The 13,803-nt window shown below is 36.9% G+C and overlaps 1 long non-coding RNA gene and 1 pseudogene across 1 annotated transcript; both read left to right on the plus strand.

Moving 5' to 3' along the window:
* Positions 1-3,636: 3,636 nt before the first annotated feature.
* Positions 3,637-11,372, plus strand: LOC122136805 (annotated as a pseudogene).
* Positions 11,373-11,387: 15 nt separating this feature from the next.
* On the plus strand, positions 11,388-13,417 carry LOC122136572. The gene is made up of 2 exons (XR_006154237.1): positions 11,388-11,462; positions 12,481-13,417. It is a non-coding gene; the product is annotated as an uncharacterized LOC122136572 (long non-coding RNA).
* Positions 13,418-13,803: the final 386 nt, after the last annotated feature.

Below are 13,803 nucleotides of genomic sequence, written 5' to 3' on the forward strand. Positions count from 1 at the left end.
TTTGAATATTCATATGAAGAGTTGTGAAGCTATAATTATATTAAACAAGTGGGCTCTGGCATCATTTTCGTCCATATCCTTCTTAATGTATTCTTGGTTTGTGGTAGAGAGGTAGACCATACTGTCTTTTAGTTTTACAGCCGTTGGTTATAACACTAATCAGAAATATATGAGGAGTTATATGATTGTGGAGGTAAAGTCCTTTTGTACTGCAACCTGATGATTTGACAATAAAGATATCCCTGACAACCAAGATGCAGCTGTTACTGGGGTTATATTATTTTAAGAAACGTTTTATGAATTTAATCTGCATATTATGTGTTGATGGCGTTTTGGGTTTATTGTAAAGGCTAGTTCTACAATGGATGAAAATAAGGACCGGTTTTGTGCTGCTGGTGTAATGTTTCGTAGAGAAGTTAAAGTGAACGTTTAAAGCACGTTCTTCTGAAGCGCCACGCACAGCCTAACACAAACGTTCTATTTCCTTTCAAATGCCCGAGCGTTCTATTCTGAGAATGTTTTGTGAGACTCAAAAAGCAGCGCACTGGGAGCCCAGAGCTGTTAGGTGTGCGTGAATCTGACTGATATATATGTGTTTAATCCGATGGGCGCGTACAATTATTATCGGCAGTGATTCTGGTAGCCGCTTATTATTTACCGCGGCTGCGTCTGCGTGCGTCTTTACCTTTAAGGGACCTGCGACATTTTTTCCCCCCATACGAACAGTCCAGGTGTCTACCGCTGAGAATCGTTGTTGTTGTAGGGCTAGTTTTTGGGAGAAGAAACGCGCGGATGCATGGTTTTTCTTTTAAAGCTGATCTCGATGTTTATGCTGTGTAATTTGAGTCGGCCGAACTCGAGCGCCGGGAGGGGCGCGGAGTAGGACACCGCGCTCGAGAACATTCGCGTGGAGCCTGCCTTTGGGCCCGAAGACCACAAGAGGGGGTGTTGTCACTCAAATATATACTATCCCTTTAAAACAACAGGGGGACAACGGCGGTGGGGGAGAGATAGCGGGGGCAGAGAAGACGGGATAAAAAAAGAACAAGGAAGAAAGAGCGAGGGTGGGGTCCGTAGGGTGAGAGTATTGCAGGAAAAAAAAAGGAAAAAAATGTCATCCTCTCGATTGAAATACCGAGGCGGCAGCCGTGGACGACGACCGGTGAAGCGCTCGCCAGACGCGAATGAGATTTAACGCGACGGCCGAGGCTCGCGCAGATGCCGCCTCCGGGCCTGGGATGGGGGAATCTTATAATAAAAATTGATGGCATTATTTTTAACCACGACATGCGAGCAAATGAAACATTAAACTGCCTTTTGAATTCTATTACTTTTGCATGAATTTATTGCACAGCGGTCTAATTAATATAAGAAAACATTACATGCAGAACTTCATTTTATATTATATTTTTAAGCATGGTCGGCCACTGCTACGTGACAATGCGCCGTTCATAAAACACTACTGTGACTGACAGCTGCCATTTCTTATTTTGTACCGCGTTTAGTAAATACGGTAATATATATATATATTATTTATGTGTGTCCTTGTAATATGCATTCTTTCACTTTTTTAAATTTCACTGTCATTTTATATTTGGTAGCTTTTTACATTTCATGTAGATTTGATAAGATAGTGGAAGGAGACGTTGTCCGTTAGGAGAAAAAAAATCGACTAGTTTGTTTCAAGCGGCGTCTGTGCTGTTCTGCACGTCATGATGGATGCAGCTTGGAGCAATTTCCTCTTTCAGGTAAGAAAATGCTTATGCGTGCTAATGCTGATAGCCTTTTAGTCGTGTAACGTTCATTTAAAATTGCGCATGTCATAATCGCTATCATTTGTCCATAATGGCACCGGTGTGCTTTCATTCACAAGGCACAAGAATGTTTAAAATCTGTGATTTTGCCCCTTCTCACGACAGACTCCGCCTTCACAGTCCCAAAACTGACTGCGACCCCTCCCAATCAGATCTCCTCCCGGAGCTCACGGATGGCGCTCAGGACCCGCCCTGCCCTGAGCACATATATCCCCGCCCCCATCCACGGTGGACAACCGCGGCGCTGAGCGAGGAGCCGTGCCGGGTGAGGGAGGGGCCAAAACAGGAGGGGGGAAGGGAGGTCACTGGGGACTGGAGAGAGAACCGAGGTTAGGGCTGGTGCATTAGTGGCTGGGGAGGATGTAAATGAGTGAGCATGTTAATGAGACACTTATTTGCATAAGGTCGGAATATCATTTAGGATGCCTGCATTTATTCTCTCTTTGATTTTTGTATCCGAAGCGTGTTGGGAAAATCAAATTCGCAAGATCAACACATGACCGGGATCGCAATGTTTGAATACAGAGTGTCAGTGGGGTTTCAGAAGTCAATATGTAATTAATTTTCTCTATACACTAATGTATTTTAGTGATCCTGCTTGATTGTCAGAAAAACAACACTACCCACAAAACCTGAAGAGGGATTGACCATTCAGAGACGTTTTATGTATCCATGGAAACAGAAACAGGGTCAATGAACCAGTGCTGTTATTGTTACTAAAACTAATAAAATGGTCATTACAAAATAAAGCAATAGTTGTAAAATGAAGTAAGTTATAAATCAATAAATAAAGCAATAAACTAAATGATCAATAATAGATGAAAGTATTAAAATAATGGGAAAAAAACTTCAAAGACAACTAGAAAAGCTGCTTTGGCAACTAAAATAAGTTTAAGTTAAAATATAAAAATACTAAATTAAAACTGACATGTAAAATATATAGTAAAATAAAACTATATATATATATATATAGATAGATAGATAGATAGATAGATAGTATATTATTAATATAAAATATATTTAAAAAAATTATATATAATAATGTAATAATAAATAGTGTAACATTCCTGCTGCTCTTTCAAGCTACTCTATATTTACACATTTGACTGTTTCCTATCAATTTATAATGATGTGTGGGTTCATTGAGTAGCTGATCACAGACATACACAGTCTAATATCATCGTCTTTTTTCTCCAACTTTTCAAAACCTTCGTGTATTCAAAGGTTTTTTATGATGTGATTCATGTTGGAGCTGCTTAGAAGTCTGTGCTTAATAATCTTTTTCAAATCCCAAGGGTAAAAACATTTCCGGGACCAAAGCAAATTGGGCCATTTTTTATGCATTTCATGTAGTCCTGAGAATAGCAATAAAACGTGCTTAGTTCTCTAATGGTAATAGAATAGACCCCCTAAACACACAGATAAAGCGTAGGTTTTCATAACTAATGTGCATTTTTGGCACATTATTGTGATGGCATTAGTGCTAAAACATTTCCTGTTTTTGTCAGTAAGTTTTTAAAAAGATAAAGAAAACATGAAATTTCACATCTCATTGTAATTGCTGCTTTCAAGCTTTTACATAGAAACTTTTTTAATACACAGCATAGCGTGTTTCTTGAGTATAGACCACACCTGTGTATGAACAGCATCTCTCTCTTTTTCTCTTTCCCAGTGAAGCCAGTCACTCGGCCGCGCCCGGCCCGACCTGCACACATCTGCTCCATATGTAACAAGCAGTTTAATAACAGTTACAACCTGCGGCGTCACCAGTCCGTCCACACTGGAGTGAAGATGAAGGACAGAGCCGCTAGAGAGAAAATAGATGGAAGCAAGGGCCGGAGAACGTATGGAGAGGCAGACCATCCCCCTTTCTCTCCTCCAGCTGTCTATACCTGCCTCCATACACAACGGCGATCGACCCCATGGCCCAGCCTTCCCCAATCAGCAATCAGCAGGTAGAGACGGTGGCTCTCTCTATCGCCCCGGCAACGGTCGCCATGACAGTGAACCAGCCCCTCCCTACTGCAGTGGTGGTTACTGGGACAATGGTTCAGGTCAGTCACTTTTTTGATCAAAAATAGAAAAAAAATAGTTATATTATGAAATATTATTGCAATTTAAAATATTGAATTTACTTTAAAATAAAAAAAAAGTATTTTTTTTTGAAACCTGTGATACTTTTTAAAGGATTGATTTTTTTTTTTGATGAATAAAAAGTTGTTTTTTATTTTTTAACTGTTTCAAATATTGATGATAAATCATCATATTATTAGACTGATTTCTGAAGGATCATGTGACACTGAAGTCTGGAGTAATGATGCTGAAAAATTCAGCTTTGCATCATAGAAATAAATTATGTTTTAAAGTATATTAAAATAATAAACCAAAAATAATAAATCATTATTTTAAATTCCAATTATATTTCATAATAATACAGATATTTTTTATCAAAGAAATGCAACCTTGATGAGCATAAGAGACTTAAAAAAACATTAAAAATCATTCTGATCCCACACACACACACACAAGTGTATACACACACACACACACACACACACACACACACACACACAAACATCAGAAAAAGTTGACCATCAACAAATGTTCAGTCCAACAGAAAAAAGTTGACCATCAACCAAGTTTTTTTTTTTTTTGCAAATTGTTTTAATTAATCTGATTACAGTTTAAAACCTTGATATGTTATCATGCCTTTATTTTTAGTAATAAAAAATTTAAGTTTAAATAACAATTAAATTTAATATTTAACATTTATTGAAAATATTTGTGTACGTGTATATATAGATCCATCCTAGAAATACATATATAGATTATTTTATTTTTATATTAATCGTAAAATAATAATAATAATTAAAACACTGCCAGAGTAAGTAAAAACGTTGCAGATTTAAATAAAGCTGGCTTGGAACAAATACTTTGTGATTATGGATAATTACTAAATTTATTTATTGCATTTTTTAATTTTTTCATGCAGTATCTAAAGTCTGCAGTACACAACATGACTTTTGCCCAGATATAAAACATGTCTGATATTTTGAGCTGTTTTTAGAACACATTGTTTCAATTTGTGATGTAATCTCCTAGCAACGTGGTGCATGTTTCTCTGTGAGTTTGTTGTGTTTGTAAAGATTTGAATGTCTGGTAGGGTGAGCTCCTCAGCCATTGCCTGTTTTAAAATGTATTCCAGCCTTAAGGGTTAAATAGCTGATTAGGTTTGTCAAACAAATCTCCTAGTTCTGGCAACACAAAAACATGATACGTGTGATTTTAAAACAGTAATGGGAAAACCAGAAACTATTTATGGAAAGTGTCATTTACCATAATTTCGTGATTATTTTCTCCATATGCCTGCTCTCCCCATAATGAACTAAAGTAGTTGCAGTCAGTTTTCAAACCATCCAATTCCCAAGACTCTGCCAAAATCAGGCTAACAACAGTTGTGTAACGTGGTCTCATACCTGCTCTCACCTCATTTGTTGAACACGTACAGTCAGTTGGTTAGTAGGTCAGTAAACAATGAACATGGTTTACCCCCAGAGAGATTTGCTTTGTTTGTGTCACTAACGACGGAAAAACTCAAGATCATAAAATCTGACATTCTGTCCGACATTGTTTTTCAGGCTGCCCCAAATACCAACATGAACGATAACCTAAATAATCCCACCCCGATCCAAATATCTATCCCAATAACAAACCCATTACCCATCAATCCGACACCCAATCCTAATCCCAACCCTAACCCCAATCCGGTCAGGAAGAACCATGCTTGTGAGGCATGCGGGAAAGCGTTCAGGGACGTGTACCATCTTAACCGGCATCGCCTGTCCCATTCGGATGAGAAGCCGTACTCCTGTCCGATCTGCCAACAGCGGTTTAAGAGAAAGGATCGGATGAGTTATCATGTTCGGTCACACCAGGGAGGAGTGGAGAAACCATATGTGTGTCCGCACTGCGCCAACTTCTCACCACAATAAAAAAAAAACCAGCACACCTGTACACACCAAAAAAACACACTTTATCCATGAGGGCTCTGAGATTATGAGGACATGAATTTTTAATGGTTTCTTTCTATAAACACATGCACGCTTGGTATAAACAAGAACAAGCTGTTTATCAGGCCGATTCACAGCAGGCTTCAACCGTGAGCATTATACTGTAGTTCTGACAGTGCAGGAGGACTGAATGTTGTCATTTCACTAAAAGCTATGGAGAGATGCCCTAATTACTAATTTGAGACTGAAAATGGGTTAGATGAGGAATAAGTGACCTTCTGTCTGTATTTATCTGTGTAATATATATTTAGACACATCTACATCCATATGCAGTCCAGTCAAGCTTGTAGTAAAACTCATGAGGCCCTGAGGTAATAAGAAATAATTTAGCAGCAAAATTTTAAATGAAGAAGTAATGCATATTTTATATACTTTATATAAACTACCTTTTTTATGACATTATTACCTTTATTTTTTAAGAGTGCATTAAGTTGATTGAAAGTGACAGTAAAGATTTGTATAATGGTATAATATATACATAGTTTGTGTGAAAGCATCTCCTACAGTAATTATTGAACACAACTGTACAAACCGTGTCCTGCTGTTTTAAAGGAGCCTTGATGCTACAGACAGAGGCAGATCTAGTTCACATGGAGATGGGTCCCTATTAATTCTTGTGTTTTTGTACATATTGTGTTTGTTGTTTGAGCCCTGTCTCTGTCTTCTCCAGGCCTGACCATCTTAACAGTCATGTGCGACAGGTGCACTCCACAGAGAGACCCTTCAAATGTCCGGTAATCATACTCTTCTAGTTTCTCTGTAAACTCTCCCGTTTTCTTGCTCATTTATCATTAATGTTAGTTTTTCCTGCATGCTCTGTGTGATTTGAAGTGCCGTTGATTACCATTGGAAATAATTTGACCTTGTGCCTTAGAATGTAAAACCCAAGGCAAAGCATTTCATTACAATCATTTTGGCTACGTCTGCATTAATCCGGATGCATTTTTAAACGCTCTCCGTCCACACTAGCATTTTCAAGCGTTTTCCAAAAGTGTCACCAGAAAACGTTAAATTTGCTTTCTGCACATGCGTAAGCCTCGAAAAAGCTCACTGCAGATGAGACACACAGAACAGACATGATATGTTTTCATGCAGTTCTTCTGACAGGATTATTTTATTTATGAAAATAACTCACTATTAACTGACGCATCCCGGTCCGCACACAGTCATGATTGTAATGGCTGATCTAAAACGCAACTGGCCACATGTTTTTCCGCAAATAGCGATCGCGAGTAAATTTGCTTTCATCTTTGCAGGATTGTGATATGAAGAGTGTACAGTGTAACACATCTGTAGCAATAGTGTGAATGTGCATGCATAGCACATCACATGCACAATACCAGTATAAACACGGATATCTATTGGTATAACATGCGTCACATGACTAAACTTGTGTCATCGTTTTCAGAAGCCTCAGTTTTCACAGTCCACACCACAACGCGAAAACGGCGTTTTCAAATTTATTCACTTTGGAGAGCGTTTTCAAAAAGCTCTGTTTTCCTTGATTAAAAACGCTGTGTGGACAGAAGGCCAAAACGGATAGAAAAATATGTGTTTTCAAACGAAAATTTTTTAGTGTGGACAAGGCCTTAGACCTCAAATATGAAACATTTTTGTTGAAAAATGCATGCATGTAAAATGCTTTTTCCAACTTTTTATTAGCTTTGTGGCCATCTGCTTGAAATTATACTTTAGCAAATATACATGATTAAAAATGGCAGCCTTTATTGGAAAAAAGACCAACATTTTTTTATATTAATGCTTTTGCTATAGTATACATACTACTGCTCAAACATTTGAGGTAAGATTTTTTTTAAAGAAATGAATTTTTAATTAAAATTTAATTACTTTTTTATTATTATTATTCAGCATGGATGCATTAACTTTCTATTCATCGCAGAATAATAATATATGTTGTTTGAGCATCAAATCGTCATATTAGAAAGATTTCTGAAGGATCATGTGACACTGAAGACAGGAGTAATGATGCTGAAAATTCAGATTTGTACCACAGGACTAAATTACATCTTCAAATATACAGGTGCATCTCAAAAAATTTGAATGTGGGGGTAATTCAACTCAAATTGTGAAACTCATGTATTAAATAAATTCAGTGCACACAGACTGAAGTAGTTTAAGTTTTTGGTTCTTTTAATTGTGAGGATTTTGGCTCACATTTAACAAAAACCCACCAATTCCCTTCACAAGGAGGGTAAGCCACAAACATTCATTGCCAAAAAGAAGCTGGCTGTTCACAGAGTGCTGTATCCAAGCATGTTAACAGAAAGTTGAGTGGAAGGAAAAAGTGTGGAAGAAAAAGATGCACAACCAACCGAGAGAACCACAGCCTTATGAGGATTGTCAAGCAAAATCGATTCAAGAATTTGAGTGAACTTCACAAGGAATGAACTGAGGCTCGGGTCAAGGCATCAAGAGCCACCACGCACAGACGTGTCGAGGAATTTGGCTACAGTTGTCGTATTCCTCTTGTTAAGGCACTCCTGAACCACAGACAACGTCAGAGGCGTTTTACCTGGGTTAAAGAGAAGAACTGGACTGTTGCACAGTGGTCCAAAGTCCTCTTTTCAGACGAGAGCAAGTTTTGTATTTCATTTGGAAACCAAGATCCTAGAGTCTGGAGGAAGGGTGGAGAAGCTCATAGCCCAAGTTGCTTGAAGTCCAGTGTTAAGTTTCCAGTCTGTGATGATTTGGGGTGCAATGTCATCAGCTGGTGTTGGTCCATTGTGTTTTTTGAAAACCAAAGTCACGGCAAACGTTTACCAAGAAATTTTGGAGCACTTCATGCTTCCTTCTGCTGAGCAGCTTTTTGAAGATGCTGATTTCATTTTCCAGCAGGATTTGGCACCTGCCCACACTGCCAAAAGCACCAAAAGTTGGTTAAATGACCATGGTGCTGGTGTGCTTGACTGCCCAGCAAACTCACCAGACCTGAACCCCAGAGAGAATCTATGGAGTATTGTCAAGAAGAAAATGAGAAACTAGAGACCAAAAAATGCAGATGAGCTGAAGGCCACTGTCAAAGAAACCTGAGCTTCCATACCACCTCAGCAGTGCCACAAACTGATCACCTACATGCCATGCCGAATTGAGGCAGTAATTAAAGCAAAGGAGCCCTAAACAAGTATTGAGTACATGTACAGTAAATGAACATACATTCCATAATTCCAAAAATTCACTAAAAATGTTTTTTTATTTGTCTTATGAAGTATTCTAATTTGTTGAAATAATGAAATGGTGGGTTTATGTTAAATGTGAGCCAAAATCATCACAATTACAAGAACCAAACACTTAAACCTCTTCAGTCTGTGGGCATTGAATTTATTTAATACACCATTCACAAAATATAGTAAAAAAAAAAAAAAAAAAAAACTTCCACAACACACTAAAATATATAGATACACACCTTTTAAAAAACCTAAAATAAAAATAAAAAAAATATAACACACATACTAACTATTTTTTTAGTGTATTTTTGATCAAATAAATGCAGCCTTGATAAGTATAAGAAACTTCTTTAAAAAAACAAACATCTTACCATTATTTTCTATGATAATCAACTGCATAATACTACAGTCAATACCTAGAATATAGTCCTGATCATTCTTGTAAATCATTCTGCATTGTGTGTTTTGGCTGTTTATTAAACTGAATTATGTGTTCTTGTATGTGCATTTGTGATCATATGTGTGCTGATGTACGTGTATGTGGGCTGCAGCCATATGTGTCTGGCAGTGTGTGAGACGAGGATGAGTCATGATGTGTGTGATGAAGGCAGATCGCAATAGAAAGAGAGTGTTTGATGAACCGTGTTGTTTGTTTGTGCAGACATGCGAATCCGCATTCGCTACGAAAGACCGGTTACGAGCTCATATGATCAGACACGAGGACAAGGTTCCCTGCCACATCTGTGGCAAACTTCTCTCCCCTGCTTACATCACAGATCACATGAGGGTGCATAACCAATCACAGCATCACGTCTGTCACCTCTGCAACCGCAGTGAGTATCATTGATTATTTTATCTGTGGTTTGAAAAGCATAGCTGTTCTTCTGATCATCTATTACCCTTTTTTAATCTATGTACCAAGTCATCAGTTTAGTAAAAATGGTAATATTGTGAAATATCGTAATTTAAAATAACTGTTTTCTATTTAAATATATTGTAAAATGTAATTTATTCCTGTGATTGCAAAGCTGAATTTTCAGCATCATTACTCCAGTCTTCAGTGTCACATGATCCTTCAGAAATCATTATAATATGATGATTTGCTGCTCTAGAAACATTTATTATTGAAAGCAGTATTACAAACAGTTGTGCTTTTTATTATTATATATGTGTGTGTGTGTTTTATATTTTTGTGGCAACTAATACATTTTGAACATTTATTGTTTCCTAGTGAAAGAAAGAAAGAAAGAAAGAAAGAAAGAATCATCTTACTAACCACAAATTTTGAACAGCAGTATAAACAGATATCAGAAGTAAGATAAAAATTCAACAGCTGTTCTGACAAATATGGCAAATAATTTGTTAATTATTTTAATTCAGACCAATAATTTTAGAGAGTCTTTTCAAATAAATGACTAAATAAAAATGAGAATTGGATTATTCTCCTTGTGCTATATGATGCAGCCAGTGACATCTCAGAAACACATGTTGACTATTTATTGTCTCACATTTATTTCAGACTATAACTTATGTTAATTAATTATTAATCTTTTACTATGTCTCTGTAGACCGAGCACCATCACTGAACAATAGTGAAGGAATCATTTCTATGAATCATTTTACTTCTTACTCCTTCAGCATAATTCCATTTACAAACAAATGATTCTAATGAGCTGATTCTTTTTAGTGAATCAAAAACGTACTCTGCAGCCACTGTAGTCCCAAATGACTTTTAAAAAATAATATAAAAGATTCACAAATGTTCAATTCTATATCATGGGATTTTAAACAAATAACAGTTGATCTGCATATTTTGGGAGCTGTTGTTAAGTTTTAAATTTAGGAATTTAATAATGTATCATGTTAGAAAGCTTCCCTGAATAATTTACAGCACTACAAAAGTAACAATAAAACAATAATGCTTTTCATAAAAATCCCTCTTGTTCGTTATAGGTTTCACCACACTGACGTACCTGCGTGTCCACGCTCAGAAGCACCATGGGCAAGAGTGGAAGGACAGTGGGGTCGGCCGTGGCTCAGGCCCAGGCGGGGTGCTGTTATGCCAGCTGTGCGGGGTACACTGCAAGACACCCACACAGCTGCAGGGTCACATGGCCACGCACACAAACCAGACAGACCCCAATGTTCCTTGCCCCATCAGCAGCAGCAGCAGTTCAGTGGCGTCAGTGGGCGTAGCCACTCCTGTTTCCAGCCCTCCGGTCACAGTCGGGCTGCTGGTGACTGACTGCTCCAGCATTGCTCCTCAGAGCCACAGCTAGCCAACAGCACACCACGAGGAGGGAGGGAGGGAGGGAGGGAGGGAGGCAGAAGCGGGGGGGGGGGAATGGGTGGGAGGGGAGAGGAATCTAAGAGGAAGGGCTAAACCTGGACAGGTGAGCAAAGAAGCGGGACGGTATATCAGATATTCACAACATATTTACCACGATTTTGCTGCCCACAGAACTGAATGTCACAGAGACTTTAATTTGGCCATCAACTGGCTTAATTAAATTAATCAATTCAGTGGTTCATTTGTATTGTCATTCACAAATTGTATGTCGAAAATCCCTACGTGGCATTTTACATAAACTACTATTAAAAAAATTTGACAAAATATGAAAGAGCTCTCGTGTTCACCAAGGATGCATTCATTTGATTAAAATATTGTAATTGTGAAATAATAATACAATTAACAATAATATATTTTATTTTGATATGCTTTAGAATTTGATTTATTTTTGTTATGGTTATTATTATTATCAATTTTAAAAAGTTCTGCTTAATATTTTTGAGAAATCCGTAATGCATTATTTTTTCAGGATTCTTTGGTGATTAGAAGGTTCTAAAGAACAGCACTTATTTGCATTAGAAATCATTTGTAACATTATAAATACATTTACTCTCACTTTTGATCAACTTAATGCATCCTTGCTAATTAAAAGTATTCATTTCTTTCATAAAAAAAAACTTACTGATCCCAAACTTTTAAATGGTAGAGTACCTTAAAATGTTTTAAGAAAAAAATATATTGAATTATGTTGTATAGGTAAACATTACTGCTCGATCTGTTTTGTTTTACTGGTGCATTTAAAGGAGAGTTATTAAAAATATTGTTTTCCTTATTTCATTTAGAAACTGTAAAAACATGCTCTTGATTTCTTAACAGTATTTAACTTTTTGCGTTCAATATTGTAAATCTACTTAACAAATTTAAATATACAGTATTTATATATTATTGTATACATATATGTGTGTTTGTGTGTGCATTTATTTTTCACAGCTATATTGGTCATTTTATAAATATTACTCAGTCCTATTGTTAAGTAATAATATGTTTTTGTAATTGCATTGTCCATCTTTTAAGATACAGTTTGTCACCAATCAAACCAAACAATGTTTTTCTCACTCCAGGCTGCCTTGGAAATGCCAACACAATGTAAACCTACCCATTACCCCACCCTCTCTCATCCACCTCAAATCTAGCTGGGACTGAGCAAGAACTGAACGACTCTCCTTAAAATACATGTGACTTTTGAATGAACTCGAGAAACATCACCCTGCTTCACACTCACTTTTATGTGCAGGCAGAGCAGCAAGTCTCCCTGGATCGCTTTTTCCCCATACGCTTTGATCTGCTCTGATGGATACAGACTGAAAGTGTTTAGACGAAGAGGCTAGGAAGATCCGATGGACGACTGGTCTGGGTGTCAGTACATTTCCCATTAGAGAAATCACTGGTTTTAAATGTAGGGCTGTTATTAAGTGCTGTCCCACTTAATTATAAAAGAAAATCCAGTGTTTTGGAATGTAGAACACAAAGAGGAATTGACACATTATGCCTCCCAACCTTTCCTTATATAATAATGGCTCATAGCTACATGATCTTGAAATCCAGACGAGTTACGTTTTATAAATGAATTTACTCTGTTGTAAGAGATCAATCCATCATAAATGATCTTGACATAAATGACACCTCCACTGAACTTGGCGATGAAATATTGAGGGAGTGCCAGTTCCTCTCATGGATCCCTGCTAAGGATTGTAAAAGGGTTTAAAGATGGTCACAAGGACAAAATATTTATATTTGTAATGTACGTAGTATGTGTGTACTAAAAAAAGCATCTATTCAATGCCTTCTTTGATATTTTTCTCATTGATCTTGATCTTTTTTTCATTAAAGAAGTTAAACAGATGTAATAATGTTGATTATGTTGCATAAGATCTGTAACCTATGTTTCCAGTTCTGTTTGTGTTGATGCTCGTTTAACGCCAATATGTGTCGCTGTGCTCTTATCCTAAATAATCTCTGTATAATGAACATGCACCTAATTATACTGCATTTAACTAACTGCTGTCTCACTTGTTTTATTGGGATATCATGTGTATGTGAAGTTACCTGCTGCTTTTCTGCAGCTGATACAGTTGCTACAGTGTAAACTGAAAAGGGATGACACTTCTCTGCGAATATAGTACATAATGATGTAACATTACATGTTTCACAAATACTACTTTTTTAATTAAAATAAAGATTTAAAAAATGTTTTAGTTAAACTTTTTTTTAATCTGAATGTATTTAACTATTAAATGTTGCATACAAAACTACAAAAAATTCAATGTCATTAACACTGCATGAAATATAGCTAGTTTTAGACACATCAAATGCCTGTCCCACCTTAGAGGTCTTGACCTTTTAAACTAGTTATATCATAGGTCATGATATTTCTGTACATGGCT

The sequence above is a fragment of the Cyprinus carpio genome, chromosome B3 (assembly GCF_018340385.1).
Source record: "Cyprinus carpio isolate SPL01 chromosome B3, ASM1834038v1, whole genome shotgun sequence".
Lineage (NCBI taxonomy): Eukaryota > Metazoa > Chordata > Actinopteri > Cypriniformes > Cyprinidae > Cyprinus > Cyprinus carpio.